Here is a 12,964-nt window from a genome sequence, read left to right on the forward strand (position 1 = left end):
GTTTTCGCTTGATTCACACATCCATCTCTTGGACTCAGAACCGGTCTCCTTCCTGGACAGTACGACAGCTGCACATTCTCATGCTGTTTACATACGCACATGTTTGAGCAGATCTCTATGGAATCATCAAGCATCTGGAAAATGAATGAACCAAACTTTCGGCGGTTCACAATTCTCCTTATGATATATTGGCTAATTTTTCTTAACTCTTGTATGTGTGAGGTGTTGCCTTAAAAGACATCCACAGGTCTGTCTCTATCAAACCTAAATGATGAACCTATCAGAAGCTCACAAAGAGATAACGTCATCATATCGGCTTTCTAAATTTATTGTAATCCTAATCTATCTAAACCCCTGAGTATAAGAAAGTAATAAGAACTGTTTTAAAATCTATCACTTGTTATTCTGTCATTTAATAAATAGAAATACGGTAATTATGGTAACTTGACTGATTTACAAGAGTAAAGGTTTGGCCTTCAGCTGGAGCGTGGCGCTGAAGTGCAGTGACATGTTTCCCCACTAGATGTCCCTGTTGCTTTAACCTAGAAGCTTCAATTTCGGTGCTGGAGTGTGTATCTGAGTCATCTGTCCATGAATTGTCTTTCCAAACCTCGGGTTCATCCATCATGTCCAGAACTGCTTGTCTTTCTTAAAATCAAACAAGAAAACATTTCTTTAATCCTCTGTGCTTCATCTTTTCTATCCTTTTCCCTCTACTCGTTTCTTTTTCTTCCCCCTTCTCTCTGTCCCCTTGGCTTCGATAAAAGGATCACTTTACTGTTTATACAAGCGAATTGGCGTTGTTAACAGGTGTAGGGTAACAGGATACCTACACTGGCAGGAACACACAGAGCGGGTCGCACACCACCTCGTTTACTCACCCTCACCAGCCATACTCCACTGATGGATTGCACCCACCATTCATCTAAATTATGTCACCAACAATGAGCTATCAGTTCAATCTGGCCCAAACGAAGCCCTGGGTTTGTTTCTGTTGACACTTCCTCAGCACTCACTTCTCCTCCTGATTACTGTCAGGGTCGGCGGGAGTGAGGCTCAGCCAAGGCTCGGTGCCGGGGTTTCACTCCACTGCACGTCACTGGTGTGTGTGGTCCTATTTTTGCTGCCACTTACAGCTGTTATCAGGCAGAGGAGTTTGCATTCATCAATGACACGTCTCGTTTGCACGAATCCTGAAATCCTGCAATGCTGTAAATTTAGCACTTGATAAAACTTTACTCAAGGTGCAAATTACCTACATCGTCATCATAAAAAGAGGCTAAGCTTGGAAAGGTCAGCATGCAAGTCTGGTTAAGAACCAAAGTTAATCATGCCAGCAAAATGAGTCCTGTCTGACAGGAAAGTTCAAACAGGCCATTATGGCTATGTAAACAGAAAAGTGTTCCTTAACTCCAGCCATTTTAATCCAGTCCAGCCATGTTGGATCCTATGTTCATCTCCCCTCCCAGCTTTCTCCGAGCGGCTCCCTCCTTCTCTCCCATGATGTGTTTAATTCCTTTTTCTCCTGGCATCTCTTAGAAATACTCCCAGCTGCATGACAGATGCTAGATTTCTATTCTAGTCTTTCTCTGTTTCTATCTTTCTCAAATGTTTTTCTTTCTTTCCCTCTCAGATTTCTCTCTCTCGTTCTTTGTTTCTGTCTTTGTCTTGACGAGTACTAATATTATCCACAGAGCTAACACAACACACCAGCTAAACATGCTGAATTACCACACTATTAATGCAGAACAAAAGGTAGTGAGAATCACAGCTCTAATCTTTTATTGGACAACATTTAAGTTTGAGTCTCACGCACATAGTTAGTGTGGTATGAGCCGTAATTGATCTCCTTCCTGAGTTGTTTCGAAAGTCTTTTTGCAAGAGTGTTTTACTTTGAACCACAAAGAGTCGCCAACAAATCCCAAAAGTAACAGCAAATTACATCCTTTGACCAACTCAATCATCTTCATCTCATAATACTGCCCCCGTATCATCTGAAGCACCTCCTTGTCTTAAAACTGTGTAGACAGATTTAGCCATTGCTTTTGAATGGTCGCCTTGCATTGGAGTGCCAGCCAGGTCTTTCCTCCTGCAAGACGATAGTACAAACATCTATCCCACTGTGCAGACCACAATATTGCCCCTAACCAACTAAGGTAATACCATATCATCATACTGTCTGTAAACAACTGAACAATAATACTACCCCCACAGGCTTATAAAGTATATTCACCCCTTCACCTCCTCTTCATTCCCTGCTGCGCATCACTTTGGAGCTAGGTAAATCTGCACTCATCTTTCTGTTGCTCTAGATTCTAACCTTATTTTCTTCAAGTCTTTCACCGACAAATGACTTTTTTTTTTTTAGAAAGGTGAGTGTTTAGCTCTTTTAGCTTGAGCTCTCTTTGTAAAGGCAGTGTGGAAGAGCCCTTGTTATGACTATGAGTTTTTTTAACAATTCGTTTTAGACTAAATTTTGAGCAAATGTTATTAGTTCAAATAACAACAACAAAAAAAACTTACATCAACGTTTTAAGGCCCTTTTCCTCCAGGTCGAACATACCACACTAAGGTAATAATTGTTCTGTGTAGAAGGGCTCTGTTATGACTTGGACAAACAAATAGTAGGCCAATGCCGTAGTTCACTTCAGATGGTGTTTATTGTGCTTATCTTCGGGTGAAATTTTTTTTTTGAGAAGCTGTGCAGTATATTTACAATGGACTTCTAGGCAAGTCAAAAACAGACAAAAACAGCAGCACCTTCTTCACAGCTCATAGGTTATCACCTTCAATGTGACCTGCCTGTGGTGCAGAGCCCTGTTTTATAGTCACAGGCTCCGCCCACAGGAAGACAAAACAAGAACAAGAAATTACCCAAATAAACTCTTATTAAATAGTACAAAAGGAAATAATAACGCTGAGAAAAAACTAAAAAGGAATAAACCAGTCACCAAAAATACAATATTCAGTTTTATAGAAAACGCTTAATACGTCCTGATGACATCATTACGCCGTCATGTGACTCTCTCCCGACGCGCTTTAGACCGGAAATTACTTTGTTTAAAAAATTTGAACCGGGAAAACGCTTGAGACTGTAGGCCAGACCTGTTATTTGAGATTCAGTTAATACTTTATAGAATTCAGGCCATGGGATTAATTGTCATTTTTACATGGGTTCCATCGCATATAGGAATAAAAGGAAATGAGTTGGCAGACAAATATGCAAAACAAGCTTCAAAAAACAGTTCCATTGAGATAATGATTCCTTTTAGTAAAGAGGAAATAAAATCTATTATAAAACAAAAGGTTAAGGAAAGATGGCAGAAGCAGTGGGAAGAAGAAAGAACTGGTAGATGGCTTTATTGTATTCAAAGGACAGTTGGTGCAATGAGGGCAACAGAAAGAAGTAGAAAAGAAGAAAACATTATATCCAGATTACGTTTTGGTCATACAGGTTTAAACAGTACACTATTTAAAATGGGGAAACATCCATCAGGTAATTGTGATCTTTGTCTTCAAGAAGAGACAGTAGAACATGTTTTATTGTTATGTCCAAAGTACTCCGAGGAGAGAAGGAAATTAGAATATAGGCTTCTAAAGAATAAGTTACAGTTAAAAATATCAGATATTTTGGGATATTCTTCTTCCTCTGAATATTTATGTTATTTCATAAAATTTCTTAAGAAAACTAAACTGATAGAAAGGATTTAGTGTTTTTTTTTTTTTTTTTTTTTTTTTTAAGTTGCGTCCTGATCCACACTCCATACCAGTAGGTGGCGGTAATGCACACCATTAAGTTGCTTGCCAACCGCCATTAAAAACAAAAAGAAGAAGAAGAACGCTTGACACTGAAAATTACAAGCTAGGATGGATGTGACAACTGAGGCAGGAACAACGCGTGTGCACCACGACGAACCACGCCAGTTTGAGCTGAAACCAAAAAGTAATTTGTTGGGTTTGCATATTTGTGTGCTTGTATGTCCACACGGACTTTACTAACTTCATGCTCGTTCCTCCGTCACATTCTGAAAATCTGTTTTGACTGCTAGGCCAAGCTCTCTCTTCTGATATGTCTTCTTATATTGTTTTTAGGATTAAGAAGCTGCTTATTTGCTTATTGCATCTGCTAGAATTGAGTAGTTCGTTACTAGCTGATGTCACTGCAAGGATATTCAAGTCGGAAGGTCTTAGGTATTTGTTTAAGTAAATCCAGGGGTGCGTAGTTTTACTTTACAAGAGCTCACTTGCCCTTCTTTAGTCTGTCAAAGTTATGTTCCCTCAACTTTATGGATCACACGCTGATGAACTTGTAAGCATGAAAAGGTCCTCCACCTGCACTGAATTTATTAAACAGAATTCCTACAACATGAGTCAAAATCCCACTCCTTTCCTGGTTGCTTCTGAACTGTCTGGAAGTGAAAAACAACAGATAAAAAGATACAGAGATTATAGGAAACAGAGAAATTGCAATGATGTTGCATGCTTTTCTGATTGGCTACTTAACTGAGCCTAACTACAAATTTCTTGACGTCTTATCTCATACAAATAACCCAATGTTTTTCCTCAGATTGCATCACTGCAGTTTTAAGATGCACCCAGTAAATTCCACCTCTACATAAAACCTTGTGATTGTGCCTCTCCCAAGATCATTGTCTTTCTTTTTTTATTGGATTTTAGTTCTTGCACAGAAGCCACGGAGAGCTTAAAGTGTGATAGAAAAAGATGCAATACTTTGTTTTTCGTATCTACACTCCCAAACATTTTAAAAGGCACATTTTACCCATGCCTGACAGGAGGTTCACAAGCCTCACAAAAGAAAGCCCTTTCACAACATTTGCGTCATTCCTTTGATGTCAAGACATTATATGTCTTTTTAAAAACCCAACATCAGACGGGCTAGCGTGTCATCTCCTAAGAGAGAGGCACTTGACTGAAGTCGCTGTGCAGACAGTACAAAGCCTCCAGATTGGTCCATATTCATGAAGGTGTAGCTATTACTGACATATTTTCTTATGGGAACAAATCACCAGCAGGACTTGAGGATGCTGCAGTATGTTCTTAAATCTCTGGAGCTTTTCCTCACGTTTGCATTGTGTGGTACTTGTCATCTGGGGATGTTCTCACGGACTGGACGGGTTCGGAGCCCCTCTGACATAGGAGTTGCTGGGTGGGTGCCGATGTACCAGGTGAAGCTGAGTTTATTGGAGCTGGCTTTTGGGGAAGTTAGATGTGTGAAAAGAAAATCCAAAACGGAGAAAAAAAAAAAAGAATATGGTTTGATATTTAAAGTAAATGTTGGCATAAAAACAGCAATGGAAATTCATAGTATAAGGAAGTAAAGTTTAGATATAATATTGTACAGTTAGTGATTGTCCTGCAATCAAATTAATTATTAATAGCCAAAGCAGAGAATTGTCCCAGTTTCTGGGTGACTTTTGGATAAGTCTGGATAAGCTGTATGTACAGAACCTTGAAAGAATATATTCATATCTGTTGATCTTTCTAGAACCACCTTTTGTGTCATTTACAGCTGCACATATTTTTGGGAATATCACTGCCAGATTTCCACCTCTGAATACCTTCCCTTGTCCTTCTTTACTGAATAACTCAAGCTCAGGCAGATTGGATGAAAATGTTATTCTTTTCTAGTCTTTTCACAAATTATTGACTGGATTTAAGTCTGGATTTTGACCAGAGTAGACTAGCGTCAAAATCCTTTATGTTTTTATTTACTATATCTGATCCAAAGCAATTAATTCATTGTTATTTACCAACCATATTACTGCAATGTTTTTATATTTCTTCTAGTCTATATATTTTATTATTACTCTAATGGAAAGTAGTTTGGTTAAGTGAAGTACTATAAAAATAAATTTTGATTGATTGATAGAAAATTCTTACACATGTTTTAATCTAAACTGTCCTCAGCCTTAAATGATTTGGATCCTCTAACACAGTGGTCTCAAAAGCCAGTCCTCACTTTTGTCTCTCTACTTCAGCACACCTGACTCCAACATTAGCACATTAGCTTACCTGACTCCAACATTAGCACATTAGCTTAGCTCTTTAAAGCTTGACTGGATGGTAGAGAGGCAGTTTCATCATTTATTTCAAGTATGTCAGACAAGTAACACACCTAAAAGTTGCAGGACTCTGGCTCTCGAGGAATGCCGTTTGAGACTGCTATCCTAACAGGGGGAAATGCACTCAGGTTGATGTCAGGTTTTAGTTTTCTCCAACCCACACTGTTTTGTCTTGTCTCATCTGAACAACTCACCTCTTAGACATGTTTGCCGTGCCCTCAACATGACTTGTGCAAACTTGCAAATTGGATTTCTTACTGCTTTCCTTCAGCAATGGCTTCCATTCCCAACCATTCCATGGAGATCAGATTTGTTGAGTGCGCAACAAATAGTTATCCTGTCAACAGATTCTCCCATCTGAGCTGTGGATCTCTGCAGTTCCTCCAAAGTTACTACAGTCCTAGTGACTTCTCTGATTAATGCTCTCCTCCATGGCCTCTCAGTTTAGATGGACGGTGATGCCGTAATAGGTTTGCAGGTGTCATATTCCTTCGATATTTGATTGCTGGGCTGTCTCTGCAACTTTTTGTGCTTTATTTCTGATCTGTCTGCTGTGCTTCTTGGTCTTCTTTATGTTCTTCAATGTTCTCCAACAAAACCTCTGAGGTCTTCACAGAAAAGCTGCCTTCTATCAGATACGTGGTGTAAATGTATCAGAGATCCAGTGCACTCCAGGAATTTATTTTTATTCTGTTTTAGCAATCCGCCAATCCCTAAAGCCAGATCACTTCCTAAGTTGTCAGATATTTGCATGAGATCTTTATTTTTAATGCAAATTCATCCAAATATGTTCATTTAAACCGGTGTCCTACCAGCTTTTCTCTGCAAATGTTCCCCCACCTCCAGAATGACATTGAACATGCAGCGAGTGGCAAGCACAAGAGACTGAGGGTTAGCAACAAGTCAATAACCAAAACACAGCAGAGCACTGAAGGTTATAAAGGTGTTGTGTGTGTGCAGACTGCTTAAACAAGCATCTACCTGTGTGCTTTGGAGTGCTTGCTCAGGAAAGCGGTCTGTAGTCAGTTGCAAACCGAGGTATTCCTCCTCTGCCTCATTAGTGCTGATTTACGCCACTACTAGGTAAAAGAAGGCAGGATGGACCTCCCTCTCACCCACCTCTCCCCCTCTTTCTCTCTCTCTTCCTGCCATTTACACACACACACCCCTATGCACACACACACGCAGACACACTGCCCTGCAATGCTCCTTTTTCTCTATTTTCTTCCTTTCTTTCCTTATCTCTCTCCTTCTCATTCTCCTGCCACGCACAGACAATGGGGCCCTGGAGAATACCGGTTTGTGCTGAATTATTCAAATCAGCAGTGGCAGCAAGCCGGAGAGCAAAGGAGAGAGGCAAGAAGGTAGAGGAGAGAGAAGGGTAGCTGGAAAAGTGAGAGAATGCGGGATAATGGGGGGAGGATTTGGAGGGAGAGGAGCAGGCAGAGACGAAGGATTGTAGCAGAGGTGAAACTCGTTGTCTCTGCATGCAAATAGCCTCTTGCTCCTTTTTCTCTCTCCCCTCCACCCCCCTCTCCCAGTCTCTGTGAGTCACCCCCTGCCCTTCACCGCTTCATTAATACACATCTGTACCCCGGCCCTTCCATCCACCTCCTTCCCCAACTCACTCCTAGCGGGGGGAAGAAGAGAGAAACGTACGACTGGAGGAGGGAGGAAGAAGGGGTGAGCTCAACAGCAGCACGCTGTTGGCAGGGGGGAGAATGCGCCGGTAATTAGCCAGCACCAGTACAAACGAAGAACCCAGGAAGGAGAGAGGAGAAGAGTGGGAGAGGAAGAAAAGAGCAAAGCTCTGAAAACAAGCCTCCTGCCAGGCTGAGCTCCCCAGAGGCAAGACCTGGACATGACGGTGTGCAGTCTGGGAACAAAGGAAAGAGAGGAGAGCCGGGGAAAAGATGGGGGGCTGAAGAGTGGGCCCATGACAGCACCTGCAGAGATGGAGAATCTGATTTTGTGTTGGGGTGTGTGTGTGTGCATGTAGGTATTATTTTCTTGTGATTGTGAATGCCACTCGGTGAAGGATGCCTTTAGGTGTAGAGTGACAAGATGCCTCTGTCTACCTCTGACTCAAATCTGTATTTTAATTCGCCTTACATTCAGCATAATCCTCTTCAGAACTACCAGCACTCTTTTGATGACAGTGGATCCCCCCCATCGCCTGTGCTGCCTGGTTGTCTATATAAACCGCCACATAATGCATCACAGAGGCTGCACAGCGTGAGCCGTTTAGACAACACAAGCGGAGCAAATACCGAATAGCAGCTAACAACAATAATAACAAATAAATGCGGTGATATTATACATTATATGCCTGGAAATTAATTCCAAACACGAGTTATTCGTATGTCTCTAAGCCCTTTAGTTCACAATAACACACATCACAATTTTGTTCAGGGGAAATACTTCTAAAAGCAAATGAATTCTCTTGAGGTCACTCAGAAGTGTCATTTCTCCATAAAAAAAGAGAACATTCATCATCTGGTGTCATGCCTGGGTTCCAAAATGAACTCTATAATATGAGATTCTGACCCGTCCTTTATAATTAAGTAAGAGCTTGTAAAATTCTGCAGCTGGTTCTTCAAAAGTGAGTCTGAGCAGCGACTGTATGTATGCGTGTGTGTGTGTGTGTGTGTGTGTGTAATTGAGAGACAGAAAACTTGACCCTGGAGTCCTTTGCCAGCCTCATTAGTGAGAGGACTTGGTTCATTACATGACGTGAGTGAGTAGTGAGGGCTCAGCAGAGATCACACACCAAGGGGGTGTTTGTGTATTTTTCTACTTTTGGATTAAAAATACAATTTTTTTTTTTTTTGTTGTAAAAATAGCTCAATATATGGTTTTGTTGCAGAAAAGTTTGTCTCTGTTGTGGCATTTTAGATTTTTCTCCCTACTTTTGTATTGGTGCTCGTAAAAATACTGATGAAAACGGCAAAAAGGTTCAAATAAATCCACTCAGTTGTACGGATAACAGGCCAGCTTGAAAAATACGCTGTGCCACTGTTAACATTTGACTCAATTGTTGTTTTTTTTGGTTTTTTGAAAAATACATTCTGCTATGAAAGAAAAACATTAACAGATTCTGATAGAGAAAGATCCTGAATAAGTACAAAGAACAACTTTCAAATTTTGATTTCCTTTATTAAGGGAACATAATTATGAAAACCGGACCACATGTAAAAAAAAAAACATTCACCACTGGCTGCAACAGCTGCTGGGGAAGAATTTTTACCCACTCGGCAGAATTGTTTTAATGAATCCACAATGCAACTGCTTAAGCATAAATGAACTGTTTAATGTCACAAAATACAATCTAAATGTTATTTAAGTCCAGACTTTATTTAGGACCCTACAAATCGTCACTGTTTTTTTCAGCCTTTCAGAGGTAAACTTGCCGGTGTGCTTTGGATTCATGTGTGGTTGCATAGCCAAAGTGTGCTTGACTTTGAGATCATAGGATATTCTCCATCAGCTCCATCTAGCAGATACTAGAGTTCATAGTTTCATCAATTACTAAAATTTGTTTAGATCCTGAAGTAGCATAACATCCTCCACCATGTTTCACTGGTATGATGTTCTTTTTCTGAAATTCAGCATCAGTTTTACCCCAGATGTGACAGGATGCACACGGTAAGAACACTTCCATTTTTACGTCAATAGTCCACGACACATTTATCCCAAGCACTTGGAAAGCATCAAGATTTTAGTTGGTAAATGTGAAACAGACCTGCATGTTCTTTGTGATTTGGCTGTAGTTTTTTCCTTGGAACTCTCCCACATAAGCCATGTTTTTTTTAATACCAGTCTTTTTCCTGTTGTTGGATCATGAACACTGACCTAAACTGAGACAAGCCGGACTGGAATGCTTTAGATGTTGTTCTGGGTTATTTTTTGACTTCTGAATGAGTCTTTGATGCTCTCTTTCTCTTTTCTTTTAAATTTATTTTATTAGCCAGGAAAGGGTACAACTCTTCCATGTTTACTACATTTGTGGATAATGGCTCTCACATTGTAAGGGTTAAAAACGTTTTCTTAAGCCTTTTCAGACTGACATCTGTCAATAATTTTCTTCATCTGCAATTTCATTAGACTGAGGCATAATCTTTTCGTTTTTAAGGTATTTTCATGACTACATAGTGTGTGTTCTTGGAGCAATTTAAGCTTAACAGGATAAAATAGAGCAAAAGAACGTATAAATAAAATAAACTGATTTATATACAGACTATTTTTCTTTTTACTTTTTTGTTTTTGCAGCATGCTTCCACTTAATACAAAATGACTTGAGAATTAAAGGCTTTCCACACTGTTCAGGTGTTCAGGATTTCCTTTGCCTTTCTCCTCACCACAGCAGATGGCTATCATGTAAAGACACTAGATGGGTGGATGTTAATGTTGAGAAAACTGAGATTTATATTTCCTTTACAAAAATGTTTTCAGTTTTTTGTGCTAAAAGCCTTAATCTTATAGTAATCTTTAAGATGTAACTTCAATGTAGATCGAAAAGTAAATTTTGATGCATCATTTTCAAGAAACCTATCCTCTTGTGTTGCCGTTTTCCACTTATTTCCCTTTAGTTTTTGGCAGCAATTAATCCTGCAATAAAAAGATTTCCTCTGTATCAGTTTTCGCATGTAGCAAATATCTTTTTGGTTAATGTATTCCAAAAGTTGAAGCCAGTCCTGCAGGAAAATCTGCAGCCATTCATGCCTAGAACTGAGAGCGGCCATCAGTAAAATTTGATAAGATACATGAATTATTACCATATACATTGGGGGAAAAAAATAAATCAAAGATTTCTGTTTTCGGAGACACACACACAGGGCTTTGTGACTCATTTATGGTTATTAGTTATTTTCAATTAAAAAAAATGTCAGAATATTAAGTTTAATGAACAGAACATTTGATGAATACTCTTTTAAATATGCATAAAAGTTTTAAAAGCATACATAACAATAAGCTCTTTATTTTTTTTTCTCCTTACCCTCATTGACGTGAAGAAGCGCCTCATGCCGGCTGTGGATCGATGCCTCCCTGCGGGTCCCAGAGTGTGAGGCCCGTCCAGCCATGCGGAACCCCAGGAGAGCTGGCTGTGGTTTGATATGCCGCATGATGTCTTCCAGCACAGCTGCAGCCAGCCAACCTGCCCCCGTCTCTCCACACACCATTTGGATTTTTAGCCCAGCGCTCTACTGGGAACCGGGCTTGGCAGTGTTGGTTACAGGTCTCAGACGGACCACTGATGGGCCCTTCTGCTCAGCATCCCTTTGTGAGCAGGTAGAAAAGGGGGAGGGAGACAGGTGTGTTTATGTTCCACTTGTTGCACACAACCACCCAGAACAGATGCCCTCTGATTTCTAAGAGGACAGTGAGGAGGAAGACGGTACAAAGAGAAAAAGGGACATGGACTGGAAGAAAATTTGATGGTGGAAAAATTTTACTATTTTCAATGAAAGAGTCTTAAAAACGATGTGACCAAAGTTTTGCCATATGTACATTTCCCCATCGCAAAAATGCTTCCAGCTTAAAGCCATATTTTTTCCCCAGGAAAGTCTTCTTTTTCCCAAACAGCATCCTGAATTGGTTTGAGAAGATGCTTCCCAGTCAGAGTTCATGAAATCATATCAGCATTACACCATGCTCTTGGAGCAGACCTTATGCACAGTGTCTGAGCTGAAGAGTGCATTGGAGTCGGGATGTTTGGCTCAGCAGGTTGTGAGGAGTTTGAGTAATCAGGGTTTGGGGATTCTAATTAGGACAATTAAGTCCTAATTACAATGTAAACACATACTGCTGCCAGAACTGCAGTCCCCTAGAGTGAGGCCTTTGTAGCATGAACTCCCATTCTGCTCTGTTGTCAGCAACACCCTCATATTCTGCAGTCCTAACTTGAATAGATGATACAGCAATTAAGTGCAAGCAGAAGTGACATACAACCTTTAATCAAGGTAGTCCATCTTTAGCTGCTTTGCCTTTCAGATTTATTGCCGTCGTAGTTGGTGTGGCTTTACATCAAATGTTTATGGTGTTCAGCTGGAAGACAAATAGCAGATCTGTTTGAGTATGACACAGGGATCAGTATGGACCTGCTAGATGCATCTGGAGAACTTTATATATATGTTAAGCATTTAGAAGTTACTGCCATCCGTCCATCCATCATCTCCAGCTATTCCAAGACCCCGCTGCGTAGTCCAGGAGGGAAACCTCAACATTCACCCGCTAGTGTGTCCAGCTTTTCATAGAATCCCAGAACTACCCCAGGCCAGGAAGGTAATACTGTCTTCCCATGATGGTCTTGGGCATAACCCCCGAAAAACTTTCATTCATCATTTGTGAATTTTTCACCAGCAATCCACTGATTCTGGATTTGTTCAAACTGTATATGAACATATTTTTGTGATGGATTGTTTAAATTTCTTAATATAAATTATCATTGTAAAATGAGACTGACGGAATGACTTAGTCAACCTATGAGCCTTCCACTCCTCAAAAAAAACCAAACTAATTTTCTAAAGTATTGCACCAGGTCAGCTCAGGCTGCTATGGATTTATTTTGAACAAGGCTCCTGGCCAACATTAATATATGAAAAAAAAATAAAGCACTGAAGAGAGTGACCGTGTGGTCTATTTGTTTAGTCAGATGTCAGCTTGCGGGATTTATATTAAAAGGTTGGGGTGGATCACAGTTTTCCTTGGAGATAATTAAGGGTAACGGGTTGATTTAGGCAGTCCCCCAGACGAGCTTCTAAATGTAGATGAGGCAAGAAAGCTTTGTGCCGTCTATCCTCCCTCTCTTAAGGTCAGTTCATTTTTATCCTCGCCTGACATCAATTTCATCTTCTGGCTAAACTGTTGACGTTCGTACACTG

General features: G+C 40.2%; 1 long non-coding RNA gene across 1 annotated transcript; it reads left to right on the top strand.

Moving 5' to 3' along the window:
* Window positions 1-3,866: 3,866 nt before the first annotated feature.
* Window positions 3,867-12,591, top strand: LOC114154955 (uncharacterized). Its single transcript, XR_003597654.1, has 2 exons — window positions 3,867-3,943; window positions 11,096-12,591. It is a non-coding gene; the product is annotated as an uncharacterized LOC114154955 (long non-coding RNA).
* The last annotated feature ends 373 nt before the right edge of the window (window positions 12,592-12,964 follow it).

This window comes from Xiphophorus couchianus, chromosome 12 (genome assembly GCF_001444195.1).
Source record: "Xiphophorus couchianus chromosome 12, X_couchianus-1.0, whole genome shotgun sequence".
NCBI classification, from domain to species: Eukaryota; Metazoa; Chordata; class Actinopteri; order Cyprinodontiformes; family Poeciliidae; genus Xiphophorus; species Xiphophorus couchianus.